This window comes from Brachycentrus maculatus, unplaced genomic scaffold (genome assembly GCF_059751285.1).
Source record: "Brachycentrus maculatus isolate JH-2025_06_01 unplaced genomic scaffold, ASM5975128v1 h1tg000070l, whole genome shotgun sequence".
In the NCBI taxonomy this organism is placed as follows: Eukaryota; Metazoa; Arthropoda; class Insecta; order Trichoptera; family Brachycentridae; genus Brachycentrus; species Brachycentrus maculatus.
The window spans coordinates 194,729-208,731 of record NW_028280824.1 but is presented as its reverse complement, the minus strand read 5'-3'; the positions used below and the strand labels follow the sequence as shown (position 1 = coordinate 208,731).

At 39.5% G+C, this 14,003-nt stretch overlaps 1 long non-coding RNA gene across 1 annotated transcript; it reads right to left on the bottom strand.

The window, feature by feature from the left end:
* Positions 1–4,843: 4,843 nt before the first annotated feature.
* Positions 4,844–8,984, bottom strand: LOC148311186 (uncharacterized). Its single transcript, XR_015837300.1, has 2 exons — positions 8,375–8,984; positions 4,844–8,090 (listed from the first exon to the last, which is right to left on the bottom strand). It is a non-coding gene; the product is annotated as an uncharacterized LOC148311186 (long non-coding RNA).
* Positions 8,985–14,003: the final 5,019 nt, after the last annotated feature.

Sequence of the window (14,003 nt, the reverse complement as noted above, 5' to 3'; positions counted from 1 at the left end):
AAAATATTATTACATTACGCATTATATTATAATTAAATATTTTGGCACACTCGTGTGTACAACTATCCGTATATTATTTTTGGAATGATTTTCTATACCTGCCTTCGAGTCGTGAATTACACATCTCAATTCCACGTTTGTTTCTCGATTTAAAATCATTCGTTAGATTCATGTATTTTTATTGTAAACGAAAAAAAATATATATATAATAATGTAGTATTGGATTATTTCTTTTTGAGAATTTATATGTTTGCATTTTGACAAATTAAATATATTTTATACTTATCGTGGGTGCTTTTAAAGTGGGAGTCGATAACTGGGGTTTTGTAATTCTGTCTGCAGTGAAACTGATATTAAGACGGTACTTTTTTGTTTAAATTTGTACTCTAAATAGTATTTAAATCACATGCGACTTGAACTGGTGAGAAACCATTCTAATGTTCATAGAAAGGGAATTTAAAAAGACTCTTTTTTTGTTGTTTAAATTTGTACTCATTAAAAAAGTATTTAAATCACATTATGTTGACTTAAACTGGTGAGAAACCATTCTAATGTTCATAGAAAGGGAATTTAAAAAGACTCTTTTCTTTGTTGTTTAAATTTGTACTCATTAAAAAAGTATTTAAATCACATTATGTTGACTTAAACTGGTGAGAAACCATTCTAATGTCTAGAGAAAAGGAATATAAAGACCCTTTTTTGGTGTTTTTTTGCTGTTTTAAATTTCTACTCATTGAAGGAGTATTTAAATCACATTATGTTGACTTATACTGGTGAGAAACCATTCTAATGTCTACAGAAAGGGAATTAAAATACACACTTCTTTTTCTGTCTAATTTGTACTCATTAAAAAAGTATTTAAATCACATTATGTTGGACTTAAACTGCTGAGAAACCATTATTATGTTCAGCGAAAGGGAATTTAAATAGATGCATGTCAATTCATTCTGGTGAGAAACCATTTTAATGTTCAGAATGTAAGTTACAGATTTGAAAGAGGGGGGGATTAAAAGGCACACATTTACTTAAAATCGCAAAGAACAATTTCAGTGTACAATTTGGTAAATACTTAAGTATCAGTCGCTGACTAGGAAATCGCTGACCTTTGACAAATAGTGATAACATTTCATATTTTACAGAGACCTGTTTGTTGACTCCCATTTTCGTATCTTAATAGAACACCCTAATTCATACTGTGATTATTTTTCAGAATTTTTCGTCAATTCGTTTCATTCCTTTATAATTCTTTTTTTTTTATATCCATTCAAAATGTTTTGACACAAGTTAATTTCTGTAATTGACGGTTATGAATAGATTTTTTTTTCTACATTGGACATTTTTTAAATTGCGAAATATTTCATTTTATCTGATGCGGTTAGGGACAGTGATTAAAGTTGTCGCTTTGTGGTAATATCTATACATTTTAGATTTACAGAAATACCACTATTTCTTTAAATCTATTGTGACACGTGTTTCGGTGCATTCCTCATCATAAAGTGTTAGTAAATGATGCGGAATCGTTTACACATTCAAAAAACAACATTTTATAGTGTCTTTACAAGATAAATTATTTTTCCTAGCCGCAAATTGCAGTATAAATTTTGGTTTGTAATTTACCGATTTTTCTTTGTACATTTTTTTAACAGAGGTTCTTTAGTTTGAATTTAATTAATTGCTAGTTTTTAGTGGAAGTTATCGTAATAATTACACCACCCACCATCTTAATATTGAAGTTTGTGTTTTGCGTCACAGTTTTACTCGTAATCTCGACTGTGGCAAGTTTCTTGTATCACTACACGCTAAAACTGTCAATTATGTTATAATTTCAATTTATAAATAAAGAAAATGTAAAAAAAATATTGTTTTATTTTTAAACTAAGCCATCATCACTCCGCTTTGCTGCAGAGGTTGGCAGAGAGGAAGAACGCCACACAAACCTGTCTTTGCAGACTATCTTGGTCTCTTCTACATTCATTGCATCCCTTCATACATATCGTAGTCGTACAGGAGAAAGTGACCAACTACTAAAACGTAAAATGTTCAGGAGGGCCATTTAAGTCACTTTTGCTTGGCAAGAAAATAAACATCAATGCGGTTAGTCATTTTTAACAAGTCGATATTTTATACTACCAAGTTTAAAATCCTTTGGGATTTTTTTCAGGGCAATATTAAGCTAGTAATATATCAAATAGTCAATGATCACGTTTTTGTAAAAAATGCACTTGGTCACTTTCTCCTGTATGACTACAATATTTCCATTATTATTTTTTATCATATACAAATTACATATTACAATAATATGCCCTCATTGGGCCAGTGAGGGCACATTATGTAATGGAATTTCCTGTGCCAAGGGCACATTTTACAATACTTATAAAATTTACATGAAAAGATTGTGACATGGAATCAAATACATGGCAAATCTACCCACCATCCAATTATCCATTTATGAATAGCTCATTTATACTTCGTATGTACAAAATTATATTTTTTTGTAAATAATATATCTGCCTAGGTAGTGTCATGGTCAGCAAGCTCGGCTGCCATACTGTAGGTCCCGGGTTCGATTCCCAAGTGGGTCACTATAAATAATAGTGATTTTTCAATCTAATATTTATTTAACATGTATCACCCTGGATTGTCGCCTGAAACTGATCATCTTACCTTACAGTTACTTACCTTAAAGCTGCGTCGATGCAATTCAGTGCCATATGCACCATTTGGTGCAGGCAAAGGTTAGAAGAAAAAGAAGTCTCCACAATGAATGGGGATTTAACCCAAAACTGGTATCATTTAGACATCGTGCGACTAAATAAAGGTTAATCGCCCATAAAAGGTTTCTAAAAATGCATCACAGGGGAAATGAACATTGAAATACATAAATAAAACAGTTTTTTCATATGCAAATTATTTATTTAATTTCTTAAAAAAAAATACAACTAATTTCACAGATTTTAAGGAATTACAGATTTTTACATTATATTTTTATGGCTAATGCACATTTGTAATACAACATTTTGAGTGTGTCCAAATACTTGTTCACAAAATTTGGATTATCTCCAATTATAGGAGTTATTTTCATATTATTTTTTGACATCTCATCAAAGATGAAGAAGAATATGGAAGTCTGGGCATTTACGGGGCTGACGACCGTCATAGGCTAGTTTAAGTGATCACTTTACACACGTTTAACATTCACCAATTCTACCCATTATGAATGTTTCTTCATCTTTGATGAGATGTCAAAAAATAACACATTTGTAATGGCGGGGACTGACCGGAGCCATTTGTAATGTAAAACGTTATGATGCGGGCATTCGTATAGTCAGTACAGCGAGCCGAGCGCTCGCCCTAAGCGATGTTACGATGAAATGCTCCGGTCAGTCTTCACCATAAGGGGATCTCAGTAATAAGTGTGCATAAAAATACAATGGCCATTTTACAATACTAAATGGTAAATATTTTAAATCCGACATAGTTTGAATATCACGAAAAATGACTCGTCTTTATACAGGTCAAATCTCAGTATTACAAACTTCACGGGACCAAAAAAATATTTCGCTATGATGAAAACTCGTTACACTGGATGTATAGGATATGACACATTTTAAATTTATTTTATCGCTATATTATACCCACTCTTATTAAATGAAATAAAAATAAAACCCTTATCCGCACCCAATGGTGCATAGGGCACTGCGTCATATAAACGCAGTGTTATCTTGATCGTTTACACATGAAGGAAAGGTGATCAGCCTTCCGCTTCAGGTACTAGTCCAGGGTAATATTGAATAAATATCACAGTGAAAAAATCACTTATATTTATTTTACCCCTCTTGGGAATCGAACCCGGGACCTCCAGAACGGTAGCCGAGCGTGCTGACCATTACACTACGGAGGCGGACAGTTGTGGTTGTCCCAGCTAATTGCAGTATGGAAAATGGCAAATTTATATTTTCTCTTCGGTTGCAATATACGGGTACATTAAATCTGGCCAAATGCATTTTCCCTAATCAAAAGCTAACTTTCCATAATGTTTAGTTAGAGTTAATTTTAACCATAAAACAACGACAACGCCTCGTATAACGAATGCCTCATACAACGAACATCTTGTTGTTTTTACTCGAGAAATGAGAGCGATAAACTGGGAGATGCTTCTACGAGTATCGCACAATTTTTAATCAACTTCAACAACGTTTGAAATAATGCGCTAACCATTTGAAGTGGTTATTATCAATAAGCACATTTTGTTCCTCTTCCAATCCGTATAGGGCACTACATTGTATAGAAGCGGTGTTACCTTGATCGTTACTTTCATGACAAGGTGATCACTCCTGCGCTTCAGAGACCAGTAAAGTACTATTAAATAAATATTACGAAAGTAAAATCACAAATATTTATTTTCAACCCCCCCTGTGAATCGAACCCGGGATCTCCAGCACAGTAGCTAAGTATGCTAATAATAATATTTTTTACTGTCGTTCACACTAGTAGTATATAGGGTATAATCTATATATATATCGCTCACACCTTTCAACAACGTCATATATCAAAAATCGTCAATTTTCAGTTGTGCATGTTTTTGGAATGCCCAAAAAATGTACTATATCCCAGCAAAAGAGGCATATTTTTTTTAACTTATATTTACCCGCTACAGGGCAGAAAGTGTTGTATTTGCATTTTGAAGAAAAGGTATTGTTTAATTATTTTTTTTAAATATATTAAATATTTTACAAATGGAGAAAAAACCTCTAGGTTTTACCTAAAAAGATCTGTTGCACAGTAAAAAGTTCAATAAGTGGCTTGATATTTATTTTTAATACATTGTATTATATTTTTAAACTTTAAAAACATTCTCCTGAAAAATCAAGTTTTTTGATTTATGACGTTCTTGAAAGGAGTGAGCGATATGTTACTGTTGTATGACAGAATGTAATGAAATAATTTTTTTTTTCTTAAAAGAGAAATATTTGTGTTTTTATCATTTTTACACAAATATTTCAATTTCATACTATTTCTGTGAGCCTGAGCGGCTCATTATTAGATAAAGGTATCAAATTATGGTAGAGTGGGTTCGAACCGAGACTGACTTAAGAGTCCGCGACACTAACCACGGGACCACAACCCGACACGTATATATTACGTATAAATTGTGCGTGACAGCAAGAGTTGTGAATTTTTACCGACAGTTTGTAACAAGAGTTAATTGTGGAATTCCTATGAATTATTATCCATAGTTGCTCTTAGCTTTCAGAGTACATCTACCATTACAGGGCAGACTGCATTATACTAGGTAGCATACCGAAGGGGCTTCCCTGTAGTGTAATGTTTTATATCAACCGATTTTAGTTTATTTTGCAAAAGTGAATTTCAAATCGTAGCATTCACGGTGAAATCAATTATGCCACCCAAACGTGAAGCCATAGGTCGATCTACACCTCAGGCACGAAAGAAAAGGCGATTACGAGCAAGATTAGAAACAATTCTAGTACGCATTGCTCAAAGCCGTTTTTTATCTGTTCACAGATGAGCAACGGGAAGCAAGATATCACACAGTTCGAGTATACACTGCTCAAACCTGTTCATCTGTTCACAGAAGAGCAACCAGAAGAAAGATATAACACAGTTCGAGTATACACTGCTCAAACCTGTTCATCTGTTCACAGAAGAGCAACGGGAAGCAAGATATAACACAGTTCGAGTATACACTGCTCAAACCTGTTCATCTGTTCACAGAAGAGCAACCAGAAGAAAGATATAACACAGATCGAGTATACACTGCTCAAACCTGTTCATCTGTTCACAGAAGAGCAACCAGAAGAAAGATATAACACAGATCGAGTATACACTGCTCAAACCTGTTCATCTGTTCACAGAAGAGCAACCAGAAGAAAGATATAACACAGATCGAGTATACACTGCTCAAACCTGTTCATCTGTTCACAGAAGAGCAACCAGAAGAAAGATATAACACAGATCGAGTATACACTGCTCAAACCTGTTCAACTGAAACAGATGAGCAAGATTGCAAACAGTTAGAGTACGCCTTTTTGTGGCCTATTTTGGTGGCATTGCAACGCATGTCGAATACAATCTAGTATGTGATATTCACTTTCAGACTGCCAGTACCAGAAAAGACGTGTCTGACTTTATAGATTGCCTGTTTGAAGATTGATTAAAATATTGAAGATTGATTATCGTCCACGCTAGCTGTGAGGGGACGAGCGGGAGAGGAAGATGCCCACACGATGGACCGATGGAGTTAAGGCAGCAGCAGGCACCTCGGTGGCTGGAGCGCTACGTGCAGCGCAGTCAAGGGACAACTGGAGAAGAGTCATTGCTTCCACAAGGGTCACAACCCTCAGTAGTGAGGACTAAGACGGAGAAGAAGAAGACTAGCTATGTCTGACTATATATCTAAATATATAGATTGCATGTTTGAAGATTGACTAAAATATAATCTTTTATTAGGGGAGAGTAGGTTCGATTCCCGTCAATTGTAAGATTTATTTTCAAGTGGTGTGGGTATGTGTGTCGTATCTTGAATATCTGCATTCACGATCTTTACTATCCTACTTGCAGACAAGCCCCTAAAAGTAGAGGCTTGTGGGTTATTCTGTTTAAAAAAAATAATACTAGAGTTGTGGCTACTTTTAGCTCACAAATTACCAAAGAGAGTGGTGGCACTCAAAGTAGCTCACAAATTATACGAGAAGTGTGACTCTCAAAGTAGCTCACAAATTATACGAGAAGTGTGACTCTCAAAGTAGCTCACAAATTATACGAGAGTTGTGGCTCTCAAAGTAGCTCACAAATTATACGAGAGTTGTGACTCTCAAAGTAGCTCACAAATTATACGAGAGTTGTGGCTCTCAAAGTAGCTCACAAATTATCCGAGAGTTGTGGCTCTCAAGGTAGCTCACAAATTATACGAGACTTCTTAATACCGCATCCATAGTTATTTCATTAGGTCACTTTAAAAACCATAGACAGAGATTTCACTGTTATTTTATTTCATAAATAATAAATTACTTTTATTTTGCCAAAAAAAGGCTGAAATCAACTGACACCGCTAGAACATCAAAATGGAGGCTAAATTGTATTTGGGCAACAGAGGTCTAATATTCATGAAAAAGAATTTTCTTTAAATAGCGATATATCAAGCCTCTCACAATACTCTTTGAGATAATATTTCAAAAGTGCTAAGTGAAGTGACTTGGTCCAACGCAGAGTCGTGAGGGTCAGAAATGATTCATAATTTTTTATAGCTTATTTTCATATATTTCTAAGATACATTCAATAGTGGGTAGCATACCGAGGCCAGGCTGATTATACGAGTAGCTCTCAAGTAGCTCAAGAATTATACGATAGTTGTGACTATCACGTAGCTCACAAATAATACGACTGTTGGGGCTCTCATGTTGCTCACAAATTATACGAGAGTTGTGGCTCTTAGCTTTCAGAGTACATCTACCATTACAAGGCAGACTGCATTACACCAGGTAGCATACCGAAGGGGCTTACCAGAAGTGTAGGCATTCCTGCAACATGGAGCTGTAGTAGAGGTGACCTTTAGAGTACATCTACCATCACAGGGCAGACTGCATTACACAAGGTAGCATACCGAAGGGGCTTCCCAGTAGTGTAGGCACTGCTGCAGTAGGGAGCTGTAGTAGAGGTCACTTTCAATCAGCTGTTCACTTTCAGAGCACATCTACCATTACAGGGGACACTGCATTACACTAGGTAGCATACCGAAGGGGCTTCCCAGTAGTGTAGGCACTGCTGCAGTAGGGGGCTGTAGTGGTCACTTTCAATCAGCTGTTCACTTTCAGAGTAAACCTACCATTACAGGGGACACTGCATGAAGGGGCTTCCCAGTAGTGTAGGCACTCCTGTGACGTGGAGCTGTAGTAGATGTGCATACCGAAGGGGCTTTCCAGTAGTGTAGGCTCTAGTGGGGAGTGGGCTGTGACTCCAGAATATCTATTTGCCTTTAGAGCAATCCTCCATTACAGGGCACACTGCATTACACCATGTAGCATACCGAGGGGGCTTCCCAGTAGTGTAGGCACTGCTGCAGTGGGGGGCTGTAATAAAGGTCACTTTCAATCAGGTGTTCGCTTTCAGAGTACATCTACCATTACAGGCAGACTGTATTGCACTAGGCAGCATAGGCGGCTTTCTAGTAGTGCGGGCACTGCTGCAGAGTGGAGCTGTGGGAGAGGCGACTCTCAAGGAGCTCACAAATAATTTAAGACTCTTACGTAGCTCACAACTAGAACGATAGTTGTGGCTCCCAGTAGTGCACAGAGTACATCTACCATTACAGGGCAGACTGCATTACACCAGGTAGCATACCAAAGGGGCTTACCAGTAGTGTAGGCATTCCTGCAGCATGGAGCTGTAGTAGAGGTGACCTTTAGAGTACATCTACCATTACAGGGCAGACTGCATTACACCAGGTAGCATACCGAAGGGGCTTCCCAGTAGTGTGGGCTCTAGTGGGGAGTGGGCTGTGACTCCAAAGAAGCTGTTTGCCTTTAGAGCATTCTTCCATTACGGGGGACACTGCATTGCACTAGGTAGCATACCGAAGGGGCTTCCCAGTAGTATAGGCATTCCTGCAGGGGGGAGCTGTAGTAGAGGTCACTTTCAATCAGCTGTTCACTTTCAGAGTACATCTACCATTACAGGGCGGACTGCATTGCACTAGGCAGCATACCAAAGGGGCTTCCCAGTAGTGTAGGCACTCCTGTAACGTGGAGCTGTAGTAGGGGTCACTTTCAATCAGCTGTTTACTTTCAGAGTACATCTACCATGACAGGGCAGACTGCATTGCACTAGGTAGCATACCGAAGGGGCTTCCCAGTAGTGTAGGCACTCCTGTAACGTGGAGCTGTAGCAGAGGTCACTTTCAATCAGCTGTTCACTTTCAGAGTACATCTACCATTACAGGGCGGACTGCATTACACTAGGCAGCATACCGAAGGGGCTTCCCAGTAGTGTAGGCACTCCTGTAACGTGGAGCTGTAGCAGAGGTCACTTTCAATCAGCTGTTTACATTCAGAGTACATCTACCATGACAGGGCAGACTGCATTGCACTAGGCAGCATACCGAAGGGGCTTCCCAGTAATGTAGGCACTGCTGCAGTAGGGAGCTGTAGTAGAGGTCACTTTCAATTAGGTTGATGTGTGGCACTTTTAGTCTGGTCGAAAAATTCAGTTCCGTAAAAATAAAAATAAATTATATTGTTTAAAAATATTTTGTTTTACAAAATGGCGCAAAGGCACCTGAAACTTGAAGCCTCGGTCAGCTTCAGGTATCGGCTATTGTTTAGAAGGACCCACGATATCGAGCCAGACGTATGGAAATTTCCAGGCCTAGCAACGAAACTACCTTCTCCTTCCTCCAAGACCCTTTTTCATTGCAATCAGCCCGGGGAGGATCCCCGGGCTTCATGGCAAAGAAGTCGGCGTCCGGAGCCCCTTGTGGGCAGACTGCATTACACTAGGTAGCATACCGAAGGGGCTTCCCAGTAGTGTAGGCATTCCTGCAGGGGGGAGCTGTAGTATAGGTCTATTTCAATTAGGTGTTTGCTTTCAGAGTACATCTACCATGACAGGGCAGACTGCATTGCACTAGGCAGCATACCAAAGGGGCTTCCCAGTAGTGTAGGCACTGCTGCAGTAGGGGGCTGTAGTAAAGGTCACTTTCAATCAGGTGTTCGCTTTCAGAGTACATCTACCATTACAGGGCAGACTGCATTACACTCGGTAGCATACCAAAGGGGCTTCCCAGTAGTGTAGGCACTGCTGCAGTAGGGGGCTGTAGTAAAGGTCACTTTCAATCAGGTGTTCGCTTTCAGAGTACATCTACCATTACAGGGCAGACTGCATTACACTCGGTAGCATACCAAAGGGGCTTCCCAGTAGTGTAGGCACTGCTGCAGTAGGGGGCTGTAGTAAAGGTCACTTTCAATCAGGTGTTCGCTTTCAGAGTACATCTACCATTACAGGGCAGACTGCATTACACTAGGTAGCATACCGAAGGGGCTTCCCAGTAGTGTAGGCACTGCTGCAGTAGGGGGCTGTAGTAAAGGTCACTTTCAATCAGCTGTTCACTTTCAGAGTACATCTACCATTACAGGGGACACTGCATGAAGGGGCTTCCCAGTAGTGTAGGCACTCCTGTGACGTGGAGCTGTAGTAGATGTGCATACCGAAGGGGCTTTCCAGTAGTGTAGGCTCTAGTGGGGAGTGGGCTGTGACTCCAGAATATCTATTTGCCTTTAGAGCAATCCTCCATTACAGGGCACACTGCATTACACCATGTAGCATACCGAGGGGGCTTCCCAGTAGTGTAGGCACTGCTGCAGTAGGGGGCTGTAGGTCACTTTCAATCAGGTGTTCGCTTTCAGAGTACATCTACCATAACAGGCAGACTGTATTGCACTAGGCAGCATAGGCGGCTTTCTAGTAGTGCGGGCACTGCTGCAGAGTGGAGCTGTGGGAGAGGCGACTCTCAAGGAGCTCACAAATAATTTAAGACTCTTACGTAGCTCACAACTAGAACGATAGTTGTGGCTCCCAGTAGTGCACGGAGTACATCTACCATTACAGGGCAGACTGCATTACACCAGGTAGCATACCGAAGGGGCTTCCCAGTAGTGTAGGCATTCCTGCAGCATGGAGCTGTAGTAGAGGTGACCTTTAGAGTACATCTACCATTACAGGGCAGACTGCATTACACCAGGTAGCATACCGAAGGGGCTTCCCAGTAGTGTGGGCTCTAGTGGGGAGTGGGCTGTGACTCCAAAGAAGCTGTTTGCCTTTAGAGCATTCTTCCATTACGGGGGACACTGCATTGCACTAGGTAGCATACCGAAGGGGCTTCCCAGTAGTATAGGCATTCCTGCAGGGGGGAGCTGTAGTAGAGGTCACTTTCAATCAGCTGTTTACTTTCAGAGTACATCTACCATGACAGGGCAGACTGCATTGCACTAGGTAGCATACCGAAGGGGCTTCCCAGTAGTATAGGCATTCCTGCAGGGGGGAGCTGTAGTAGAGGTCACTTTCAATCAGCTGTTCACTTTCAGAGTACATCTACCATTACAGGGCGGACTGCATTGCACTAGGCAGCATACCAAAGGGGCTTCCCAGTAGTGTAGGCACTCCTGTAACGTGGAGCTGTAGTAGGGGTCACTTTCAATCAGCTGTTTACTTTCAGAGTACATCTACCATGACAGGGCAGACTGCATTGCACTAGGCAGCATACCGAAGGGGCTTCCCAGTAGTGTAGGCACTGCTGCAGTAGGGGGCTGTAGGTCACATTCAATCAGGTGTTCGCTTTCAGAGTACATCTACCATTACAGGGCAGACTGCATTACACTAGGTAGCATACCGATGGGGCTTCCCTGTAGTGTAGGCACTGCTGCAGTAGGGGGCTGTAGGTCACATTCAATCAGGTGTTCGCTTTCAGAGTACATCTACCATTACAGGGCAGACTGCATTACACTAGGTAGCATACCGAAGGGGCTTCCCTGTAGTGTAGGCACTGCTGCAGTAGGGGGCTGTAGGTCACTTTCAATCAGGTGTTCGCTTTCAGAGTACATCTACCATTACAGGGCAGACTGCATTACACCAGGTAGCATACCGAAGGGGCTTCCCAGTAGTGTAGGCACTGCTGCAGTAGGGGGCTGTAGTAAAGGTCACTTTCAATCAGGTGTTCGCTTTCAGAGTACATCTACCATTACAGGGCAGACTGCATTGCACTAGGCAGCATACCGAAGGGGCTTTCTAGTTGTGAAGGCACTGCTACAGAGTGGAGCTGTGGGAGAGGTGACTCTCAAGGAGCTCAGTAATTTAAGACGGCTCTTACGTAGCTCACAACTAGAACGATAGTTGTGGCTCCCAGTAGTGCACAGAGTACATCTACCATTACAGGGGACACTGCATTACACGAGGTAGCATACCAAAGGGGCTTACCAGTAGTGTAGGCGTTCCTGCAGAGGGGAGCTGTAGTAGAGGTGTCTTTCAAATAGCTCGCAAATAATATGAGAGTTACGGCTCATAAGTATCTCACAACTAATATAATAGTTGTTGCTTCATGTAGCTCACAAATTCAAAGATAGTTGTGGATCTCATGTAGCTCACAAATTCAAAGATAGTTGCGGATCTCATGTAGCTCACAAATTCAAAGATAGTTGTGGATCTCATGTAGCTCACAAATTCAAAGATAGTTGTGGATCTCATGTAGCTCACAAATTCAAAGATAGTTGTGGATCTCATGTAGCTCACAACTAAACGAGAAGTGTGGCTCTTAGCTTTCAGAGTACATTCTCCGTCACATGGCGGACTGCATTACACAAGGCGGCATACCGGAAGTGCTTACCAGTGGAGAAGGGGAACAACGCAAAGATATTTGATGACAAAATAATCAGTGAAGATGAATTTTACTTTTATGTCTTAACGTTCCACCGTGTACTATGTCAGTAATATGATAGAGGAGAAGAGTAAAGCCATAAGCCAAACAGACTTAACTTGTGATTATTTACGACAGAAAAGCCTGGAGACTGGGTCTCCATATGCTCCACCTAGGGAGCGGATATGGTTTTAATAATAAATTTATATTGTACAACCTTTTTTATTGTAACTTGTTATTGTATCTTGTTATGTATAAAATCTAGTACCGCTACTTGAACTTTGAAGTGTTACTTGAGCCCAGTACAAAAAAATATTTAAATCTGTATTTGACTAACTAACTAACCATCACGCCGCTTCCCCGCAGGGGTAGGCAGAGAGAATAGAGCGCCACACCACTCTGTCCTTGCAAACATTCTTCGCCTCTTCCACGTTCATGCATCTCCTCATACATACCCGCCGATTGTTACGACTCCTAACCTGACCTGTATTTGGTCTACAATAATGAACGTACAATACGGAGGGTTCGATTCCCGTGGGGCAGGGTCAAATAAATATTAGAGTACAATATTACCCTGGACTGGTAGCTGGTCAATATTACCCTGGACTGGTATCTGAAGCGGAGGGCTGATCACCTTTCCTTCGTGTGTTAACGATCAAGATAATACTGCGTTTATATGATGCAGAGACCTATGCACCAATATATATATATATATATATATATATATATATATATATATATATATATATATATATATATATATATATATATGTAAATAAAATATCTAAGAACATATTTTATTAATATAGTTATCGCAAAATTCTACCACCAGACGTTGCACACGGCGCGTAAAAAGACGTCAGATAAAAAATATGGTGCTTGGTGAAAGAGAAGATTGTTATAGAATATTTCTTTAAATACAAAGCAACACATTTTTTACTTTATTATTTCATACCCACTTGATTAGAAAGCAAAATATTACCGCGTTAGCCTGAGTGGCTCATTATTAGAAATAGGTATAAAATCGTGGTAGAGTGGGTTCGAACCGAGAAACTCTGACTTAAGAGTCCACGACACTAACCACGGGGCCACAACCCGACACTAATGTATATACATATCGCTCACTCCTTTGAAGAACGTCAAAAAAAAATGACAATTTTCAGTTGTGCATGTTTTCGGAATGCCCAGAAAATGTACTACATCTCAGCAAAAGAGGCATATTTTTAACTTAATATTTACCCGCTACAGGGCAGAAAATGTTGTTTCTGCATTTTGAAGAAAAGGTATTGTTTAATTATTTTTTTTTAAATATACTAAATATTTTTCAAATGGAGAAAAAACCTTCTGGTTTTACCTAAAAGATGTGTTGCACAGTAAAAAGTTCAATAAGTGGCTTGATATTTATATTTAATGCAATGTATTATATTTTTAAACTTTAAAAACGATCTCCTGAAAAATCAAGTTTTTTGATTTATGACGTTCTTGAAAGGAGTGAGCGATATGTATATATGTATATATGTATATATATATGTATATTTATGTATATATATATGTATATATATATATATATATATATATA